Source organism: Podarcis liolepis, assembly GCF_965112155.1.
Source record: "Podarcis liolepis genome assembly, chromosome: 16".
NCBI lineage: Eukaryota > Metazoa > Chordata > Lepidosauria > Squamata > Lacertidae > Podarcis > Podarcis liolepis.
The window spans coordinates 35822051-35844541 of NC_139567.1; the positions used below are offsets into that span (position 1 = coordinate 35822051).

A 22491-nucleotide genomic window follows, 5' to 3' on the forward strand; every position below is an offset into this window, starting at 1 on the left:
GTGCTTGACTATCTACAGCATTGAAAAATACGGTAATAAATTGTAGGTGTACCATAGCACTCAATTCCAAGAAACATTTTGGGGCCTAGAGGAGTACCACCGAGACTAAGGAAGAGGAAGATGGCAGGCACCCTCTGCATTTGTTGTAAGCAAGAAGGCAGGTGGCTGAGAGCAGACGGGGTTGACCAATGCCCCCATTTGCCCTAATAAAATAACCTCCACCACTGATGCCTCCCTCTTGTGCGCGGTGTGATTTTTGTTTCTAGTAGCTTTCAGAACATGGCAGAGTCCCAAGTCCCTTATCCCCAAACTACAGTGTTAAAAGCAAGATACCATGTATGCAGCACAGCTAAATCAGGCTGCTCGTGGGACTGCAATGGTAGCTCAGTTCAGAGCATTCCACGAATGCCTGGCTGTGCCACTGCGGATGTTAGCTTCCATTTGAGTTCACCAGGATGTTTCAATTTATTCTGGAAGACAGGCTCGGCTTCTCCTGTGGGCCTCTGCTGCTTGACAGAGGGGTTGATTCAGAGGAGATCGATGCGACTTTGCAACATGCATACTCAAGTATGTAAATATGTATTTACTATTATGGTTTCTGCACAGCGGGTTGAAAGGGGGTCTGCTCCCAATCCATGACGGCAGGCCCAAAGGTGAGTTGGCCAGCTGCCATGAACTAAACTGGGGGGCTGAGACAAAAGACCATGAAACAACTCAGTTGCTGAATGCCGATGACAAAAATAACCAGGATCACTACCCAATTGGGGGAAGGAATTAAAGCAAAACATGCTTGCGGATCTGCACTTTATTTAGCTCCTAGATATATCCTTAACAGTGGGAAGTTGGGATGAAGAATAAAAAGATGGATTACCCTACATGAAACCATCGAACTGGGCTTCTTATCTCAACTTTCTTTTTGATGTTCTGCTGAAATTTGGTTTTTATTACTCCTATGCTACACACTGAGAAGTTGAGATTGATGGAAAGCCACTTGTCTGAGAACCTGGCCAGGTGTTTGAATGGTCTATGAAGGAGGAGGTAAAGAGGAGAAATGGCTTTGGGGTGGTGGTTGTTGGGGTGTATTGTTTCTTATTCAGCCCAGGTTTCTATCATGAATTTCTGGGTGAAACTGCCTTAAAAGCAGAAACCAATACGCTAAACAAAACACAAATATCCTTTGACTATTCGCCCTCCTCTGAATTTTGCAAAACCATTCTCCAACCAAACAGTATTAGGGGGAAAGTGGGCATAAAGATTTGCACTTGAGCAAAATGAGATGGAAAAATGAATTAGATTAGGGGGAGATGCTTGCAAATTGTGTATAAAAGAGGAAAGAATCATAAAAATGTACATATTGGGAGAAATTTGTACTATAGTCTGATGAATTTTCATGAGGATTGGGGGGGGGGAAGAACTTTGAAATGCTGCAGAACTGAATGGAGAACAAAATTTAAAAATGGAACAAATGGAAAATGGGAAGAATCTGAATTGGGTTCTCCCTTCCTAAAACATCATGATTGATAACTCAGCCTTTTGGCCACCATGCTTTAGCTGAGGTTCCTGCATTGCAGGGGTTGGACTAGATGACCCTTGGGATCCCTTCCAACTCTACATTTCTATGATTCTATGCTATATGGACAAACCACTGCCAGAAGCACCATTTCCTGCAGTTCCAACAACAGAGAACAAATTAGGGAACAGAAAGTTCCCCTTGACTTACGTATCACAGCGTAAAAAAACCAAAAAACGAGTATAAATTCATGGGTGAACATTTTGTATCCTTAATTCAATCTCCTATGCTTGGTTTTACTTATCTTTTTTAACATTTGCATTGCTTTGAGACACTTTTGTGGGGAAAGCGACAAATAAACAGAGTAAGTGATAGTGAAGACTTTTCCCTGTGACTGCACAGGAAACTCCAGCATTACATTCCACTTCTCCCTCCCCTCACATTCAATGCACAGAAACCATTGCAGAGATTCCTGTGGTGAGGGATTCTGGCAAGCCCCCTCTGTGGATGCTAATGGTTTCCTAGCAAGTTCAGAAGTGGCTCATCTTTCACACCTTCACTGCGGACAAATTCGCAGCTCTTCCAGGAGATACTCATCTGACATGAAATAATATCCCACGTGAAGCTGTTTTCTAGCGAGAAACGGTCCTGATTTCTCCCCGCCTCCCTTTATTATTGCTTCTTATCTTTTTGCATTTTTTATTCCTATAACGTGGAAAGTGCATATAAGAAGGGCACCAGGCCCCTGGAAAGGGGGAAAAAACAAAACCATGCAAACACATAGGCCACAAAATCATCAAGAAACAAAACTCTTGTAAGGAGACCAACAACTCAGACAGGTGAGAGAGCAAAAGAGAGAAAGAGGGGGCATGAGGAAGAGGCGAAAGGCCAAATAAGTTCAATAATTCTTCCAAATAAAATTGTACTGGACTGGAATGAGGCAATCCATCATGTGACTGTTCATGCAAGTCAAAAAAAAGTTCTCCCATGTGACCACAAATTTTTGTGTTGCAGCAAAGACCTTGTTGACTTTCAGTTTGTAGTTAGCTTCTCCAAGGAAACTATAAATGAAGCCTTTTTATACCACATACCCAGTGTAAAAGTTGAAGTATCCTTCCAGCCCCAGGTTTCAGTTAGATGGACTGTGGCCAGGGCTGGATCTAGACACATCAAAGAAACATTTCAGTTTAAAGCGTTGTAAATTTAAACAGGGAAAACTGGTAGAAAAAAGCAGGACTCCATGTCGCCATCTCGTGGCAAAATGTTATATCACACATTGTTGTTGTTGTTTAGTCTATTAGTCGTGTCCGACTCTTTGTGACCCCATGGACCAGAGCATGCCAGGCACTCCTGTCTTCCACTGCCTCCCAGAATTTCGTCAAATTCATGTTGACAGCTTCTAAAACACTGTCCAACCATCTCGTCCTCTGTTGTCCCCTTCTCCTTGTACCCAACATCAGAGCTTTTTCCAGAGAGTCTCCTCTTCTCAGGAGGTGGCCAAAGTATATTGCACAAAGAATGCATCTAAATAGTTTTTTCTTTACCAGTCCAGCTGAGTCCCAGGGGGATTATAATTGAAGCTCTGAGCAACAAATGATGTTGCAGTATGAGTCAATCAAGGTGTGTTCTCAAGGTCCAGAGGTGGCAATTACAACAAACTAGACTTACTGTAATTATCAACCGCCCTAATGTCCCTCCTGCCTTCTGTGAGTCTGTCACATTTCCTCTGCCTGAATCATGGAGGTATGTGCTGCTTTTAAAATGTTTTCAGTCACCCTTAAAGGTTTTTAGGTGCTCCTAATTTTAGATGCTCTTATTTTTTAAAAAACAAATAGTTTTTTATATGTTTATATGTCTAAGTAATTAACAGCCAGTTGCCAATCTCCTCTTCTTGGGGAAGGTTCTTGAGCAGATGGTTGTGGCACTCTTGGAGGAAATTCTTTTGGTCACACTATAGGATAACCTCTGTTGGGAGAGAGTAAAAGGAAATGGCTCCACTCTGTGGTAGTTCCAGTCCTGCTAGGATGGATGTTTCCAGAGGGTGATGCTTGGGGATTGGTCTTTGGCCCTGTGGAGCCTTCAAGGTGGGGTTCCTCAGGGTTTAATGTTATTGAACATGCTGTTTAACTTATTGTTATGATTATTATTAGTAGTAGTATACCACCCTTCATCGGTAGATATCAGGGTGGTTCACAACATAAAATTATAATATAAAAAACACAAAATACATAATAAAAATAAGAACGAAAACTAACCAGTAATGTCCCCCTCCCACAACCCATTTAAAAGGGAACCAGATGTTACTCAGCCAACAGCCTGGTTGAAGAGGAACATTTTTGCCTCGCGCCTAAAAGCACATAATATGGGCACCAGCCGAATCTCCTTGAGGAGAGCATTCCACAAATAGGGAGTCACTGCAGAAAAGGCCTATTCTCATGTTGTGTCCCTCTGGACCTCTTGTGGAGGGGACACATGAAAAAAGGGCCTCAGAGGATGATCTCAGGACCCGGATAAGTTCCTAAGGAGACAGGTGGTCCTGAGATATTGGAGTCCTGAGTTCTCTACATAAAACTCCTGAGTGGAGTCATCTAGTGTTTTGGAGTACATTGTCAGCAATATGATGATGACATACAGCTCTACTTCTCCTTTACATCTGCAGCTGAGGCAGTGGAAGTGCTGGACCAGTGTCTTGCCTTGGTAATGGACTGCGTGAGAGCTAACAAACTAAAGTGGTGTGTGTGTGAGAGAGAGAGTGCATAAGAGACACACTGGGGCTCTGAAGGCACTTGGGACCTACAAGAAAGTAAGACAGGATGGTTTTGATTTTAAGAGCGGGGAACCCTGTTGCAAAGAAGGGACCTTCTTCTACATTCAACATCAGCTGCCCAGGAAGGTGTTATTTGGTGCTGATTAATACATATATTTGTCATTGCAAATAATGCACTGTACAAATACGACCTTGGAGTTCTGCCATTATTTTCAGAACACTCAGCAGAGGCATAAATGATCCTCGAGCTGCACAGCCACAGGGGAACAAAAGGCTAACCTTGGCTGAAGAGCTCCATCTCCTTTAAAAAATTCTCCACCACTAATTGCAACAGTAGAAAACTGTGTTCCCATCATCTGTGTAACTTTCAAGGTTTATCAGTCGGAACCTGGCTATAACTCTTTTCTCCATCTATCCTGTGTTTTCCACATATCCCCCTGAGCATATTTCCCATCGAATCATAGAGTTGGAGAGTTGGAAGGGACCAAAGAGTCAAACCCCCTGCAAAGCAGGAATAAGAACTAGAGAGTCCCTGGCAGATGGCCACCCATCACCTGCTGAAAAACCTGAAATGAAGGAGAGTCTACCACTTCCCAAGGCAGTCTGTTCCACCGTTGAACATCTCTTACCATCAGAAAGTTATTCCTCGTTTAATCGGAATCTCATTCCTTGTCATTTGAATCCATTGGTTTGAGTCCTGCCCTGTGGAGCGGCAGAAAACAAGCTTGCTCCATCTTTCATGTGAGAGCCCTTCAGATGTTCAAAGATGGCTATTCTATCACCTTTCAGTCTTCTCTTCTCCAGGGTAAACATGCCAAGCTCCTCAACCGTTCCTCATAAAGCTTGGTTTCCAGATCCTTCATCATCTTGGTCACCTTCCTCTGCACAAATTCCAGCTTGTCATCATACCACTTCCAAGCTTCCATTGTTTCAGGTTTTCATTAGGAGGTTTCAGGAAGCTATTCACTATGGGTTGATTACAATATTACTTCTATCCAATGTAGAATTCCAGAAAATGACAGGCTCCATCTTGCTCCTTCTTGTGTGTCAGGCAAATGGTCCGAGCTTCTATTTGGGAAAGGCCCTACTTGGAACCTTGAGGAGCCACAGACACTCAGTATAGACAACACTGAGGCGGCATTCACATGGCAGTTTATTCCTTTTCCCTGAGGTTTCCCTAACTGTTAGCTCAAATATAGTGTAGAAATGTTCATATGACATAAAAGTCCCCATCAGAAATCTAACAAAACATAGTCCAAGGATGGCACTCATTTCCATGTTAATTGCTTCCAGAAAAAAAGATGTGTTTGCAACCCCATTAACCCAGCAAATCATGGGAGTAAGTGATAAAAAAAAATTAGACAGAATACCAGGATGCAGTTCTTTTATCTGCCATTTTCATGGGTGAAACATGAGGGAAGAGAAGCACAGGTGTGCAGAAAGGATGGGGGAATATTGCCCAATGACGTCCATTGTTGTGCCACACCACGCCCACTGGTGGGAATGAAATTTAAGGCAGTGTGCTGCTGTGTATCACTGAAAAAGCCACAGATCACTAATGCAACAGGAACTGCAGCACGAAGGGAACATTAGAAAACAGAACAGAGGCACCAGCGTTAATCAGAAAAAAATAACACAATGCTTCCCACCTCTGAATGCACCCTGAGTAAGTTGACCCAATGTGTTGATCCAGTACAAGGGAGAATTCTGTAAAATTTACCTCTGAAATCTTCCACATTTAATAGATGGATAGAAGAGATTTTCCCCCATTTCTGGGAATAGACTCCTGTGATGAAAAGTGTTGAGAATATCTAATTTGTGTGAGTAATGTCCTGTACTTACCAATACAAAGAAAAGCTTTATATATTGATGAGGTTTAGGGGACAAAAACCCAATTCATTGAGTATCTGTCTTTCACTTACTACTATCATTTATTAGGAGAGAATTTTGAGCACAATGGAAACAGGGAGTAATTTAGAGGGGAACGAAAAAGCACCTCCAATAAGGATATTAAACGAAAGCCATAGATTTCAATCTCTGATTCTTTAATATCCTCTTTTGTCAGGCTTGCAGATACTTTTAAGAAAAATAACATTGTATAGGACATTTCAAATTAGACCAGCTATTCAGGAGCTCAGGAGCTTTAAAGAGATATGGCTCTAGATGAACTTACCACCAGATTGCACCAATGGGACTTGGGGAGATCGTTGCTCCTTCTCCAAGGCTTCCTTAAATTCACCTTGCTCAAGGAAGGACTGTAGCTCAGTGCTGTCCCTGGGATGCAGGAGGACCCAGGTATAATCCCTGGCATCTCCAGGTAGGGCTGGAAATTTCTCCTACTGTATCTGAGAGACTGTTTATCTGTTGTGCTCTTGCAGTTTCAACAGGAGCTAGTACTGGGTTGACCGTGGGAACATAGCTCAGTGGTAGAGCGTCTGCCTTGCGTGCAGCTGCTCCCAGGTTCAATCCCTGGCATCTCCAACTTGGACTGGCCCTGGTTAACATTGTGGTGCATATATACTTGCAACACGGTGTTTGAGCTATAGCTCCTACCCAAACAATACCTTATGGCAAGGATATTTGCTCCACAAATATTTGCTGCACCAAATACTTTGCAGAGGTCCCTAGTTCAGTCCCTGGCATCTCCTGGTATGCCTGGGAAACTCTCCTGTCTGAAACACTGGTAGCCATTTTCACTAAGTGTGGCCAGTATTAGACCAATGATCTACAGTGGTACCTCAGGCTAAGTACTTAATTTGTTCCGGAGGTGCGTACTTAACCTGAAACTGTTCTTAACCTAAAGCACCACTTTAGCTAATGGGGCTTCCCGCTGCTGCCACACCGCCGGAGCATGATTTCTGTTCCCATCCTGAAGCAAAGTTCTTAAACTGAAGCACTATTTCTGGGTTAGCGGAGTCTGTAACCTGAAGCGTATGTAACCTGAAGCGTATGTAACCTGAGGTACCAGTGTAGTTTGGTGTCATCAGCTTCCTCCCTGCCTACGGCAGCCAAGTGCTGTTGTGCTCCTGTCCAGCTTGGAGGCTTCCCAAGTATGGATGGGGCCACTGATGCAACTCTTCCTGTGAACTAAAGAAACTACTGTACTTCCTGGTAACTCCAGTCTATGGGGTGTTGCCCTTCTTGCAGTAGTCTTGCTGGCTGGTTAGTAGCAACAACGGCTGGTGCCATTGGGACCGGTGGGGCAGAAGGCAGGGAGACCAAGGGGCAGATGGAGGGAGTGCCAACGGCAGGCAGTGCCAACTTATTCTGGTTTGTCCCCATCCGTATCCTTGCTGACATCTACAAGGCAATTGCACTGTAATCTACATATTAATCCAACAAGTGAAGATCGGTTTGCTTAAAAATGAGAAACAAATTAATTCCATTAACAGCTGTAGTCTGTTCCCTGAGCTCCATAGAAACCACTTCTTTGAGTGCCGCCCTTGCCAGAATTAAAGTGGGTGGCAATTAGAGAGAGGTCTCGGATTCCAGCATCATTAGACATCAAGAATTCATGCTTCTGAGCAGGGTAATGTGAATACCATAGCCATCTCTACTGGGGAAGTTTCAGCTCTTCAGCCAGTGGCGAGTGGTAGCTATTGAGGTTGGTGGGGTAGAAAGCAGGGAGGGCAACAGCAGGTGGCGCCAGAGGCAATGACAGGTAGAACCAACTCATTCTAGTTTCTTCCTCCCTGCTGAATTCCACTGAGACTTGAAGAGGAGGAGGAGACTCACAGGAAGTTTCACCCCTTGGACTGGTTGCAAGTAAGAAAGCTGGCAAGATGGACGCTGGCTGGGGACCAACTGAGGTTGGTGGGGCAGAACCCTACTTGACCTTATGGACCAGCCTCCACTGTCTTCAGCTCCTCCTCTATATCAAACATGAACTCCCAAAATTCTCCATGCTGTTTGCCAGCAGTAAAATAGGAGCGGTGATAGAGAATTGCACTGAAAGTTAACTTGGTGGGGAAGTAGAATTCTCCAATCGTTGGGGCAAAGTCAAGGGGGAAACGAAATTCTCAGATAATCCCTTGCAACATTATCTTCTGAGAGCTTAACCCTAATTGCACCACCTCTGAAACAATCACAATGCACTTTTTTCCATGCGAAAATGTCTATTTAGTCTAATAAACCGCTCTGGCTAATGGACTGCTAGCGATGCCATGGCCGACACAGCACCAGAATCAATAAATACACTGTATTTGTGCTGCTATGCAAAACACATCTCCCCGTAAACATATTTTGCAAGGGAGGTGAACTGATGGGGAAAGCAAGCAGACTTCCAACTTGTAGCACTTGTACTTACATATGAAGTCAACTTTTCATTCTCATTGTGCAAAATTCTATTTGGGCAGAAAGCCCTAAGGAGTTGTGACTGGTGGACCTCAGTCATTTTCAGCCTTCTCAAGTGGACACAGTGGAGGGTAGAAAGTTTTGAGAACCCCATCTATTAAGTGATGCTGTTGTTTAGTTGATGTTCAACTTATCTCCATCCCTTTCCTGCTTTTGGGAGAACAAGGGAGAGGAAATATCTATGTCCAGGAAAAAGTTGACAATCAAAGTTTACTTCCCTGCCATTAGTAAGGCAGTGTATTCTATTCAAACACAGCACATCACCCACCTGTGATACAGTGAAGCAGACAGAAAGACGTGTTCATTATTCTTCCTTTGCAAGTTGGGTATTATACAAAGCAATCCCCTCGATGGAGATAAAGCAGATTCGAGTGTTGATCTTACTAACCTTCCAAGTCAGTTGAGCGGCCTAACCTATTATCATCTCAGCGTGAATTCAGCAGCAAAGACATCACTTGGCATCAAGCAGAAACAAGATGCGAACCCGGCCAGGAATTCCATATGAGGAGCCTTGCTTTCATTTTCTTGTATTAAGGCACAAGGCAGCTGCACTTCTGCAAGGGAAATGGGAAGAAGGGGCTTATTGGGGGTTGCCTTTCAGATATTTTCCACATTGTTTGGGTTTGCTCATGCATATTATGTATTAATAGTTGTCGCACACAACACCCGGAGCAAATTACTGTGACTGAGGAGGAGCTGCCATCTGTACCCAGATTATGCTGGAGAGAAGAAGGATGGTCTTATGGGAAGGATACTCAATGGGCCAGATTGCTCACTGGAGCTTAAGATTTCAAACGTGCAAAGAGCACGGAGGGCAGTAGCAAGTGGCCAGTCTGTTTGATGTGCAGATAAATACCACGACCCTTGATTCTAGCTTAGAAAAAGCATTAAGGGGCGTTCAGATAACCCATCCCACTGAAAGAATGCAAGCTATTAAAACTATGCATAGCATGGAGCTAGCAGATAGAGAGAGGCTTTTCTACCTCTCTCATAACTCAGAGACATCCAATGAAAGATTCAGGACAGACAAAAAAAAAAGCACATCTTCAGTTTATAGTTAAACTGTGGAACTCACTTTTTTGCATTACAAGCAGATTGATAGTGGGCCCTGTGTGTATATAGTTATTATTATTAATTATTATTATGTTGTTGTTGTTGTACATGTTGTGTTTTTATATTGTAAACCATCGTATGATCTTTGGGTGAAGAATGGTATCTAAATTTAATAAACAAGAAGAAGTAGTGCTGGGCAGGGAAGAAATGGCTGCTACTGCAGTCACTACCTGCTAGGTGAGTTGGATGAACCTATGCAAGACTCCCGTTGTCAAAAGTGGGGACCCTTTTCATTGCTTGCAAACAGGACTGTGAAATTGGCTTGGGTATTCCTACATTTGCTCAGCCATATTGAAAAGAAACAACTTCTTGCCTTAGCTCTCTGAAATCTGCTGCTGAATGGTTGATATCCCCGCCCCCCTTGCTCATGTGTGTGCAGATATCAGTGGCATAGCGTGGGTTGCCAGTGCCCGGGGCCTCACAGGTTGGGTAGGAGGGAGGGAGGGAGAGAGGCAGAGTACACATATGCATTCAACTGCCTAACAGTGTCCACATCACCCAGGATATCACATCCACAGAGATAAGAAAATAAGAGTTTCGTTGTCTGGAGTGGTCACTTCCTGCTTCACACAGAGAAGCTGTTTTCAATGGAACCCAGTGGTGGAAGTGCACAGCTGTATTGAGGGAGCACCGGGTGCTGAAATCTTGTGCCCCTAACAATTTTGTACCTGGGGCAACCACCCCTGTGCCCCCCACCATGCTATGTCACTGGTAGATATAGGTAAAATCTCCAGTGGAACAAGGAATTCTAAGGTTTTATTTCACTCTCTCTTATAACATTGAAGTAGAGGCTTAAATCCATTAAAAAATTCCTAACTGAAAGGGCACTAAAGTGTGTGTGTGTGTGTGTGTGTGTGTATGTATGTATTCTGACCTGTTAATAAAAGACTAAAAGGTGCACATTAATATAAATATTTATATTCTGCTGTGCCATATTAGCACTTACGGATAATCTATCTCCCCTGCTAATGGTTCTGAGTAAAATGTGCAGTCAGTGCGGCTGACATTTTGAGGAGTTATTGCTGTATTGCTTCATCTTAGTCATCCCCATAGCCCCTTTCTTAGTGATTGATATGAGAGAGAGCGTACTGACTAAAATATCTATATTTCTTTCCCCATATGTGCTTCTATAGCCTGGTGAAAGCTTTGGCTTAGCTACGAACTTTGCAGCCCATTAAAATCAGCAGGAGAAGACCTGGCAGGCAGGAGACAATGACATTCCAACTCACAATGGGGCTGAGGTGAAATTCAGGAGCCACGAAACTGTTAGAGTTCAGGGAGCATTATTGTGTGGGGAGGTGTTGTGCTATGTGTGCACTCTGTCTGGGGCTGTGTGGGGAGGAAAGGGTCAACTGCCAGGAGGGATGTTGCAGAATTCTGACAAAAACAGAAATGGGAGCAAGGATGGCTAGTGTTCGCTTACATTTGGAATGGGAAGCAATCTGGCAAACACGTCCACAAATGATACGCAGTTGGTTATATCCCCATCCTATTTGCACTGTGTTTCCTTTGTGCTGAAATGAATGGGGTGGAATAATGTAATGACAACATAATTTAGGGAATTTAGGGAATGAAAAGTTAAGTGATTTCTCCACAGCAGGCAGCAAACAGCTTTGTTCCTGGTGGAAGACAAAACGCAGCAGAAAGGAGACAGTGCGGAATGCAACAAATACAGGGTGGGATAGAAAATAGTACCTTCTTATATCCCTAGATGCCAGTAAGGATAGAAGCGTCAGTCTATTTCTAGTCTGTGCCACTTTTAGATATGTTCATTCATATGTCCACTCCCTTTATTTCTGCATTAAATACACACACACACACACACACCAACCCACATTTACAAAAAGAAAAAAGAAAATTGCTCAACGTTTTTGTATTTAAATATTATTAAAATGCTTATTTTTATGCATTATCTCACAAAATTCACACTGTTATATATTATCTTACACAAAATGTGCACTTTGAACAGTTCAGTGCCATCGCTATCTACTCAAAACTACCAACTCAAAGGGCACTTGCTCCCAGGGAAGTATGCACCCGACATATGTGTGATGCTTTAATATGTATTTTGTGAAAATTGAGTCAGAGAAGTGCAAAATTCAAAGGATAATTACATTCTGAGCATTGCATTACTCCAGGAGGTACAGATCAAGTCATCTCATATTGGAATTACACACACACACACACACACACACACACACACACGCTTCCAGCTACCCCCACCAGCAGCAGTGAGACTAACCATAAAAGGGAGAGAATGGTTTCATCCAGCAGCATTAAGCCTCTGCAGAAACCTTTCAGATAATTTTTCTCCATCCTCACAAAGATTATTGCTGTAAATAATATTGCAAATAATAAATAAATAGATAAACATATATTTCACCGCCTGAAAATGGGGCAGTAATTAGCAGAGGGAATGTTTGATCGTGCCTACATTTTGTGAATGCCAGTAAGTTCTATTTGTGAACTCCATCTAAAAGAACATCAGCAGGTATTGTAATATTTTTTTAAAAAAATCTTAATAAATATCTTATAAAAAATAAAATAAAAGAACATCAGCAGGGACAGGAAGCAGGACATTTCAACTGGTGGCTCTGGTGAATCTCTCCCTGCTTGCCTTCTGGAGATAAGTTAATACATTTGGGTTTAAGAAAGCTTTTAAGGAAGCCCTTTACAACCTATGGAAAGGCCTCGGGAACATATAGATATTGCTGGACCAAAATACATGCCCTAAAAATGTTCCTTGCTCTCTTTGCAAGAAAGTTGCTTTTTTCATTTAGCATGTGAGTCCCAGAGAATCAACATTTTCTTGTAAAACCGAACGGGGAGGGGGAGATCTGAAGAATTTAAAATGTCACTTGGAGCATCCAAAATTGCCCTGTAGAAGAATTTGTTCACAAGTCAACCTTTATAAGCGCATGAACATGGATTTCTCTTACTCCTGGGAAATCAAGAGCGATGCTAACTCTTCGCGATGTGGTAAAGCAAGCAGTAGCCTGGAGATAAATACCACAAATAGGATGGATGCATTTTGCACATAACATAAACAAGCTGAGCTGGAATAAGGAAAACAAATTACAGGTCATTCCAGGCAGCTTCATATTGAAGACATCCTGTTTTGGGCAAGCAGGACTCATTAACTCGGTGCATTGAGCTGAGGCTCTAAAAGGGGATGGCAGGTAGATTAGCGTCTGAAACTGAATGATGTTTTGCTTGTTTGTTTGTTTACCATTGCATTTCTAAGCCATCTTTCCTCCAAGGAGTTCAAGTTAGTATACATGGTTCTCCCCTGCTCTCCATTTTACCCTCGCAACATCCCTGTGAGGCAGGATAAGGTCCTGAGCACCAAGGAAGGATTACAGCAGTTCCTAAGGTGTCCCAGACACATACACGCACAAACACACATTTCTAGAGTCTGGGCAGCTGCTCCCAGGTCTGTGCCCCATGGAGGAGTTGTGGCAACAGTAGGATCCCCACACCCCACTCCCAGGTTATGTACCCTCATTTGTTGGGGTGCATGCATGCAACCTGAGGTTTCTGCTACACTGAAGCCATAACTGCTCTTCCCTCTTCAAGCACCTCCTGGTTCTAGAAAACAGCAGGGCAGAGGATGGCAGGGATTCAACTGGCCTAAACAGCCTCTCTCTCCACTTCTGACACATCTTGCGTGCCCACCTCCATCTCTGACTGCTCTGACCCTTCCTCGAGAGAGCCAGTGTGGTGTAGTGGTTAAGAGCGGTGGACTCGTAATCTGGGGAACCGGGTTCGTGTCCCCGCTCCTCCACATGCAGCTGCTGGGTGACCTTGGACTAGTCACACTTCTCTGAAGTCTCTCAGCCCCACTCACTTCACAGAGTGTTTGTTGTGGGGGAGGAAGGGAAAGGAGAATGTTAGCCACTTTGAGACTCCTTTGGGTAGTAATAAAGCGGGATATCAAATCCAAACTCTTCTTCTTCATCATCCCACCCTGGCTCCCGCATTATAAGCAGCACCAAACACACCATACGTCGCTGCCCCAGCTCTCCTGGGTCAATCCACTTCCCACCTGCCCCCACCACACACTCATCAGAGCCTTGCCAGTCCTGACAGTTAGGCTGAGAGATGGTGACTGGCCCAAGAACACCCACTGAGCTTCATGGCTGAGCACAGATTTGAACTTTGATGCCAAGGTTAAAAAGGTAAAGGGACCCCTGACCATTAGGTCCAGTTGTGGACGACTCTGGGGATCTCTCCGATCCATGGCTATCACTCTGAGCAAATTCCTGTGAAATGTTCTTCCTGAAGAACTGAGAGCAGACTGGCTGGATGCCCAGAAAACACATCACCCTCCAGTTAATTTCTACAAACTAAAAAAAAAGGGGGGGGAAGGATGGGGGAGACACAACAGTATTGGATGTTCAATTGAGAGCCAGTGTGGTGTAGTGGTTAAGAGCGGTAGTCACGTAATCTGGGTAACCGGGTTCGCGTCTCCGCTCCTCCACATGCAGCTGCTGGGTGACCTTGGGCCAGTCACACTTCTGTGAAGTCTCTCAGCCCCACTCACCTCACAGAGTGTTTGTTGTGGGAGAGGAAGGGAAAGGAGATTGTTAGCCGCTTTGAGACTCCTGAAGGGGAGTGAAAGGCGGGATATCAAATCCAAACTCTTCTTCTTCTTCTTCTTCAATTGTATTTTTTAAAAGGCAGGATCAGAGTCATTCCACTGGGTGCTTTAAGAATGAGACAAAACCCATTGATGAGGTCCTGAGAAATTCAGTTCAGTGCACATTTAAAGGTAAATCTACCCAATTCACAGTTCCTGAATTGTAAAATGGACCAAAACACAGCCACCCTTCAATATTCACTGTTGCTGCTCTTCTCTTCCTCTCCCATCCTCAGATCGTATGGTGAAGGGTGGCATATAAATCTAATAGTAAAGGTAAAGGGACCCTGACCATTAGGTCCAGTCATGGATGATTTTGGGGTTGCGACGCTCATCTCGCTTTATTGGCCGAGGGAGCCAGCGTACAGCTTGCGGGTCATGTGGCCAGCATGACTAAGCCACTTCTGGTGAACCAGAGCAGTGCACGGAAACGCCATTTACCTTCCCACCGGAGCGGTACCTATTTATCTACTTGCACTTTGATGTGCTTTCGAACTGCTAGGTTGGCAGGAGCAGGGACCGAGCAATGGGAGCTCACCCCGTCGCGGGGATTCGAACTGCCGACCTTCTGATTGGCAAGTCCTAGGCTCTGTGGTTTAATCCACAGCGCCACCCGTGTCCCGATGCCAAGGTTAAGAGTAGCCAAATTCTGTGCGATTGCATAAAACATAGGGAACAAGCTGTGCTATCATAATGGTTAAGGTTTTAAATGATAATTTTAGGTTATATGTTAGTGGCCAAGTTTTAATTTGTATATTTTTTTAACTGTTGCTATATCTGTATTGTCCCTGTTATACCTAATTGCAAATTCAAATGTATCCCTATCGTGTTTTATGACTTCCTTGATATTGTATGTGGGCTGGAACTGGTCTGTGACCGAAATAATAAAATGCATTCACTTTGATGTCACGGACTGGCTGGATGCAGAGCTGGGGAACCCCCAAAATAACCCCCAGAGGAAGAAGGCTCAGGGCCAGGGGATTGGTGCTGGGATGATGATGCGTGAACAGAGGGAGAAGAGGGAGCAGGCTGGGAGAAGGAGGCGCAGGACGCTGAAGAGGTAATAGGCTTTAGTGAGCAGGAAGAGACTGTGGCAGAGAGCAGTCCAGACTCAGAGGCAAGAAAGGAGGGGCATCAGGAGAGAGGCAGGCTGCTGAAGAAGCCATGGAGTCCCCCCCCCTTCTGTTGGAACCAGCCCCCTCCTCTCCCCTCGGTCCCCCAGAACACTCAAGGAAATGAAGAGAGTGGAGCAATGAGAGGCAAGAGGACAAGCCTTAGACTGTTGGGGAAGGAGCCTTAGAGAGTGGTGGGAAGGTGGGAACCTTCATTCCTTGCAACTGCTTCATTGGGGCAAGACCTACTAAGAAGCGTTGCTGTGACCACTCATCATGAGCTGTTTTGTTTCTTTATTGTTTCATTGCTGACCTATGCCTGACTCCAGCTCCTGACATTTGGTCTCCAAGGTCCTAGCCTAACGCTCCAACTGCTATGCCACGCTACCTCTCATCTTGTAAGGCCCACTGAAATCACTAGGACATACCTCTAGGAAATGGGCATGGAACAATGAGATTCCTCCTCTTCGTGTATACCGATGGTACTGCATCTTGCGGGTTGCCGCATTAAGCTGTGAGCAATCAGAGTGCTCCTACCTTTTATTCAGAAGTCCTGTTTCCAAGTTAACAAGTCAGGACTTACTGCCTACACACACTCCTTAAGGAACAGGCTCCGATTCACTCATTGGGATTTACTTCTGAGTAATCACACCATTGGGCTATGCACCTTTATTTTGGTGACTCCAGTCCTTTCCAAGTGTGCATCTTTTGGCTGCCTGATCTTTTCATTAAGCCCTTGGGATCGGTCCCCACCCCATGCACTAAAGAACCACAATTTCAGTCCATCTTATCCCCCCCATCCCTAGATTAGAACCCAGCCAAGCAATGTAGCCCTTTCCCTTCAAGGGGACCTTCACACATCAAGGGGACCTTCAGACCCACATCTAGTTCCCCCAGGCGACAAACACAAGCATTGAATCAGCAGTACCATTTCGTGCATCTGCACAAATCCATGTAACAGATGTGAGGCGGCTTGGGAGGGGAACTTATTTTAGATAAGCCAAATAATCTTTTCAATTATCTTTGACTGAAAATATTGTATTTTCTTTTCCGGCATTCAAGAGCATTTGGGCATAAAGCACTCGCCTAATTATCATTATCTCCTCTATTATGTGTTCTGAAATAGTTTGTCAAATATGCTACTATTTTGTTATTTGGGAAGGTTTCCAAAAGCACTTTCCAGCTGCTATATATCTTTGTTACTGGGTAATGGTTGTGGCGGAGGAGTTGGAGTTAATCCATCAGGAAGCAAAACAACCAAACCAAACAAAAAAAGGAAGCAAGAGATTCATGTTGCAAGCTTCCTTTGGGGGCCAGAAGGCTCCAGGGTTCAAGGTGGCTGGGAGCAAGAAGCCCACCCCTCTCTGCTTCGTCCATCCTGCTAATCAGTTGTCCGTTTGTTGGTAGCAGCTGGAAACAATCTACAGTAATCACGGTACTAGAGAACCATCTTGCGAGTGGTGAGTTCATGACTGAGAAGGGACCTTAGGGACCCTGCTGGATCAGGCCCAAGGCCCATCTAGTCCAGTATCCTGTTCTCACAGTGTCCAACCAGATGCCAGGGAAACCTCCAAACAGGGCCAGAGTGCAACAGTGATCTCCCTTCCTGCGATTCCCAGTTACTGCATAGCTGTCAACTTTTCCCTTTTCTTGCGAGGAATCCTATTTGGAATAAGGGAATTTCCCTTTAAAAAAAGGAAAAACGTTGGCAGCTATGAATTACTGGTATTTAGGAGGCAAACTGCCCCTTACAAATAGCTTCTTGAAATTCTCCACTCTTATTTGTATGAGGAGGGGGAGCATGTCACTAAATTTCTCCAGAGGGAGAGGAAGTAATCTCCAACTGGTTCTTAGAGGTGGGTCTTGCTGTTATCAGTGGCAATAGCATAGTTCTGTTCTGCTCTTTTTGCCTAAGGGTGTGCATTCATTCATGGTGTGTGTGTGTGTGTGTGTGTGTTTGCTGCCTCTGCAAGTGGCAAGAGCAGCAACTGTGATGGCAACCTGGCCAACATAGGGCATTTGCCACAGATGTTCTGGGCCAATAAGGAAGCTCTCAGAAATGTTATTGGGGGGGGCCTCCAGAGAAAATTTGACTTGGATCTAACCTATAATTATTTTAAGCAGGAAGCATGTTACACAGTGATGTGATTCACAGCCAGGGGTGAGAGGATTTCCCCCCATTGTGTTTGTTTTGTTTTGTTTTGTTTTGTTTTGTTTTGTTTTGTTTTGTTTTGTTTCCTCTGGTGTGATCTTCCATGAATAATCTTCTCCTAAGTTCAGGTTCAACTAGGACAATTTCGAAAAGTGCAATTCCAGATGTGGAGCACTGCAGCTGGATTTGGCTTTCGTTTCAAGCGTTCCTTCTGGTATCACACACACACACACACACACACACACACACAATGTTCTCCATATGCCCATGGAAAGACAGGAAAGAGTGGAGTGAACTGAAGCCTGTAGCAATGCTCTCAAAATGTTTTGGATGTTATAAATAAAGCAATAAAGAATTCCTAATTTGCTGATTCCACAATGCCAGTTGATTTGGAAATCTTCCAGATCTGTGGAGAACTTCAGAGGAGGACAATTATGGAAGCCTCCATGCTTCACCTTCTCCTGTGCCCATAATAAGAGAAGTTGGGGACATCCAATGAAGTTGAAGGTTGGAAGGTTCATGAATGACAAAGTAAAGTCCTTCATCACACACAGCACAGACTTGAACCATGGAACTTGCTCCCCCAGAGGCAGTGACAGCCACCAACATTCTGCTTCCACTGTCAGAGTCAGTATACTTCTGAATGCCCATTGATGGAAACCATGGAAGGGGAGAAAGCTCTTATGCTCAGGTCTTGCTTTCAGGCTTCCCAGAGGCATAAGGCACTTTGAGAACAGGATGCTGAACTAGCAAGACTCCACTTATGTTCTTAAGCTTATTCCTAGGGAGCATGGGAGAGGCATGAAAGCCGTTCAGAGGAGCTCATACCTCTGTTCATTCTGGAGAGCAAGGCAGTTGTCCTCTGAGTACTGATGTACCCGCAGATGTTGCTAAAGCCCCGAGCATCACAAACGCAGTCCCCATATCGCACAATACTCCATCACAGCAATCGCATTAGAATTACCCTTGTTTTCAACGACTGCAGCAAGGCAAGAGTGCAGATGCCTCACAGAGGTCATTCACGCAATATTGCATGACCTTGATGAATGGCTAATTTGATAAGAATTCAATTTAAAATTCCATTTGCTCCAACAAAACAGCATTTTACTGCTGTTCAATTTCCCCCCTCCTCCTATAAGGAAAGCAATCTTCAGAAGGAAGATGTTTTCTGAAACCTTGAAGGTGGTGGGGGGAAAGGGACTGAGGAAAGTGCCTTTATTTTCAAAGGCGCCACATATCAGTTTATTTTAAATGTAAATTTATTTTAAGGGTGTTTCCACACCCTTCCACACACACACACATGTCCACGTGAAGTAAATCTCTTAAGCTGTCTGAGATAAAACAGTGCTTGATAAGAAAATACATTCATTGGGCTATTTCTGGAAAGTAATTTATCTGCCATCTTTGTTTCCTGTGGGTGTTCTGTATGTAGGGGTCCACTTTGGGCCTGGTCTGGAGTCTCGAACTATTTCTGGATCCGAGTACCAGATCACAGGCTATATTTATGGGTGGCGCTGTGTGCTAAACCACAGAGCCTAGGACTTGCCGATCAGAAGGTCGGCGATTCAAATCCCCGTGACAGGGTGAACTCCCGTTGCTCGGTCCCTGCTCCTGCCAACCTAGCAGTTCGAAAGCACGTCAAAGTGCAAGTAGATAAACAGGTACCGCTCTGGTGGGAAGGTAAATGGCGTTTCCATGCGCTGCTCTGGTTTTGCCAGAAGCGGCTTAGTCATGCTGGCCACATGACCCGGAAAAACTGTCTGCGGCCAGTAAAGCGAGATGAGCGCTGCAACCCCAGAGTCGGTCACAACTGGACTTAATGGTCGGGGCCCCTTTACCTTTTACCTTTACCTAGATCCACTTACCTAAAAGCAAGTCTTACTGAATTCAGTGGGTTGTATGCAATGCTAATCCTTCTCAGAGTTGGCCCAGTGAAATTGACAGAAATGATTAACTTAGGCGGATTACTTTCAGTGTGTCTACTCTGAGTAGGGAGTAGCTTTACAGCCAGAAAACTTTACAGTCAGGTATAGAGGTGCACTGTATTAATTTAATTTAAAACCCAATCCATTCTTTTCAGTGCCTTACTTATTGAAAACCACTTACCTGAAACAAACATGGCTTGTTCTAAACCGATAAAAGCAGAGATGTATTGACAACAGACCTCTCATTGGTGTGCTCGTTGACCTAATTAAGAGAATTCAGCAGCTGCGGCTAATTTATTTATTTCTTAAAAGGGTAAAGTGGTTGTTTGTTAGGGGTTTTTTTTGGGGGGGGGAGATGGCAACTCTTAAAAGCTTTTCGTTTTCAAATGTATGATGTTCCTAAGCTAAGCCCTTGTTTCAGCTGTATCAAATCTAAATAAATAGGAGAAGATGATCTGTATTAATAGTTCTGAATGTAGATCGAGATAATGATGTTCTCGGGGAGGGGTGTGATTGCCTTGATTACAGGCTGTGCTGCAGGGAGGGGAGGCAGAAAATTGATGGATAGAAAATTTATATATCAACCACGAGACATTGGCAGAGGTTTGAAGCACTATTTTTAAAAATTGTATATTCTGAGAGATTTGCAGTTAAAATGCCAGTAAATTTTCACGAAGGCAGTTTAAAATAAATAAATTACAAACTGAGGCAGAAATGTGGGGAAGTGAATTTAAGATTGGAGAAATTGCAGGGAGTTGGACTAGATCAGGCATCGGACTACAACTCCCATCATCCCTAGCTAACAGGACCAGTGGTCAGGGATTATGGGAACTGTAGTCCCAAAACATTTGGAGGGCCGAGTTTGGGGATGCCTGGATTAGATGGTCCTTTGGATCCCTCCTGACTCTACTATTGTAGGGCTCTATTAAATGAGACAGAGGCAGCAGCTGAATCCTGGCTGAGAGCTGTATAGACAGACAGACCTAATCACTAACCTCCAGGATGACTGAATAAATTGGACTCCATCTCTGTCTAGTTTTTGGCTTGGAGGGTCACCTTAAATTGTCTAGCTATTGGATTACAGCAATGCATTCCATGTGGGGCTTTATTGTGCTTGATCTAGAAACTGCAGTTAGTGCAGAATGCTGCAGCACAGCCGGTCACAAGAGGGAGACCCTGTCAGCATATACTGCTTTGCTGAGAAATTTGGGCTGGGTGCTGACTGGCCTAGTTCGCAGACCCTCCAGGGCTCCCTATTTTCCAGGGACAGTTCCGGATTTGGTCCTGGAATGTCCTAGTTTCCTTAGGTAAGGGTAAAGGGATCCCTGACCATTAAGTCCAGTCGTGGCGAACTCTGGGGTTGCGGCGCTCATCTCACTTTATTGGCCAGGGGAGCTGGCGTACAGCTTCCGTGTCATGTGGCCAGCATGACTAAGCCGCTTCTGGCGAACCAGAGCAGCGCACGGAAATGCCGTTTACCTTCCCACCAGAGAGGTACCGATTTATCTACTTGCACTTTGACATGCTTTCGAACTGCTAGGTTGGCAGGAGCAGGGACTGAGCAACGGGAGCTCACCCTGTTGTGGGGATTCAAACCACCGACCTTCTGTTCGGCAAGTCCTAGGCTCTGTGGTTTAACCCACAGCGCCACCCGCATCCCTGCTTTTCCTTAAAGGTAAAGGTAAAGGTAAAGGTACTCCTGCCCGTACGGGCCAGTCGTGTCTGACTCTAGGGTTGTGCGCCCATCTCACTTAAGAGGCCGGGGGCCAGCACTGTCTGGAGACACTTCCGGGTCACGTGGCCAGCGTGACGAAGCTGCTCTGGCAAGCCAACACCAGCTCAGCACACGGAAACGGCGTTTACCTTCCCGCTAGAAAGCGGTACCTATTTATCTACTTGCACTTGGGGTGCTTTCGAACTGCTAGGTGGGCAGGAGCTGGGACCGAAAGACAGGAGCTCACCCCGCCGCGGGGATTCGAACCGCCGACCATGCGATCGGCAAGTCCTAGGCACTGCGGTTCTTACCCACAGCACCACCCGCGTCCCTTTGCGCCACCCGCGTCCCTTTGCTTTCCCTTAGGATGCCCCTATTTTCATCAGAGAAATGTTGGAGGGTTATGCGACCCCCGAGCCAAGGAGATACAGTGGTGCCTCGCAAGACAAAATTAATTCGTTCCGCAAGTCTCTTCGTCTTGCGAGTTTTTCGTCTTGCGGTGCACGGTTTCCCATAGGAATGCATTGAAAATCAATTAATGCGTTCCTAGGGAAACCGCCTTCAGACCAGGTCCGGGGACAGTCTGTCCCCGGACCTCTTCTGAAGGCTGGGGGGGGGATAAGGGCTTTTCTTCCCACCCCCAGCATTTTAAAAAACCCCGGGACAGCGGAGGACTTCTCCGCTGTCCGGGCAATCTTAAAATGCTGGCGGGCAGCATTTTAAAATCGCCCCAGGACAGCGGAGGACTTCTCCACTGTCCGGGGCGATTTAAAAGCCCCTGGGAAGGCAGGCAGGGGGGACAAAGACTTTTGCCCCCCGCCAGCCTTCAGAAGGTGTTCCCGCCCCCCCCGCCCCGCTTCGGAGCACCGTTCTGAAGCAGGGCAAGGTGTTCCCACCCCCCCACCCCGCTTCGGAGCACCGTTCCGAAGCGGGGCGGTGGGGGAAGGTGTTCCCACCCCCGCCCCGCTTCGGAGCACCGGGAGAAGCGGGGCGGTGGGGGAAGGTGTTCCCGCCCCCCCCGCCCCGCTTCGGAGCACCGGGAGAAGCGATCTCCCCGCAGCCCCTTGCTTCAAAAGAGGTCCGGGGGCAGCGGGGAAGAAGCGCTGCGCTTCGCGCTGCCCCCGGACCTCTTTTGAAGCAAGGGGCTGCGGGGAGATCGTGATCTCCCCACCGCCCCTTGCTTCAAAAGAGGTCCAGGGACAGCGG

The 22491-nt window shown here is 45.3% G+C and overlaps 2 long non-coding RNA genes across 3 annotated transcripts in view; one reads left to right on the forward strand and one right to left on the reverse strand.

Moving 5' to 3' along the window:
* Positions 1-368: 368 nt before the first annotated feature.
* Positions 369-11199, forward strand: LOC310695395. 2 transcript variants are annotated; one of them, XR_014520051.1, is made up of 3 exons: positions 369-567; positions 3058-3253; positions 10877-11199. It is a non-coding gene; the product is annotated as an uncharacterized lncRNA (long non-coding RNA). The 2 variants fall into 2 exon arrangements; XR_014520052.1 differs by lacking the exon at positions 10877-11199 and adding an exon at positions 4742-5134.
* LOC310695396 overlaps positions 7486-22491 on the reverse strand; it is a 52773-nt gene continuing 37767 nt past the window's right edge. Inside the window, exon 3 of the long non-coding RNA XR_014520053.1 lies at positions 7486-9184. This is a non-coding gene — a long non-coding RNA (uncharacterized lncRNA). The remainder of the gene's footprint in view (positions 9185-22491) is intronic.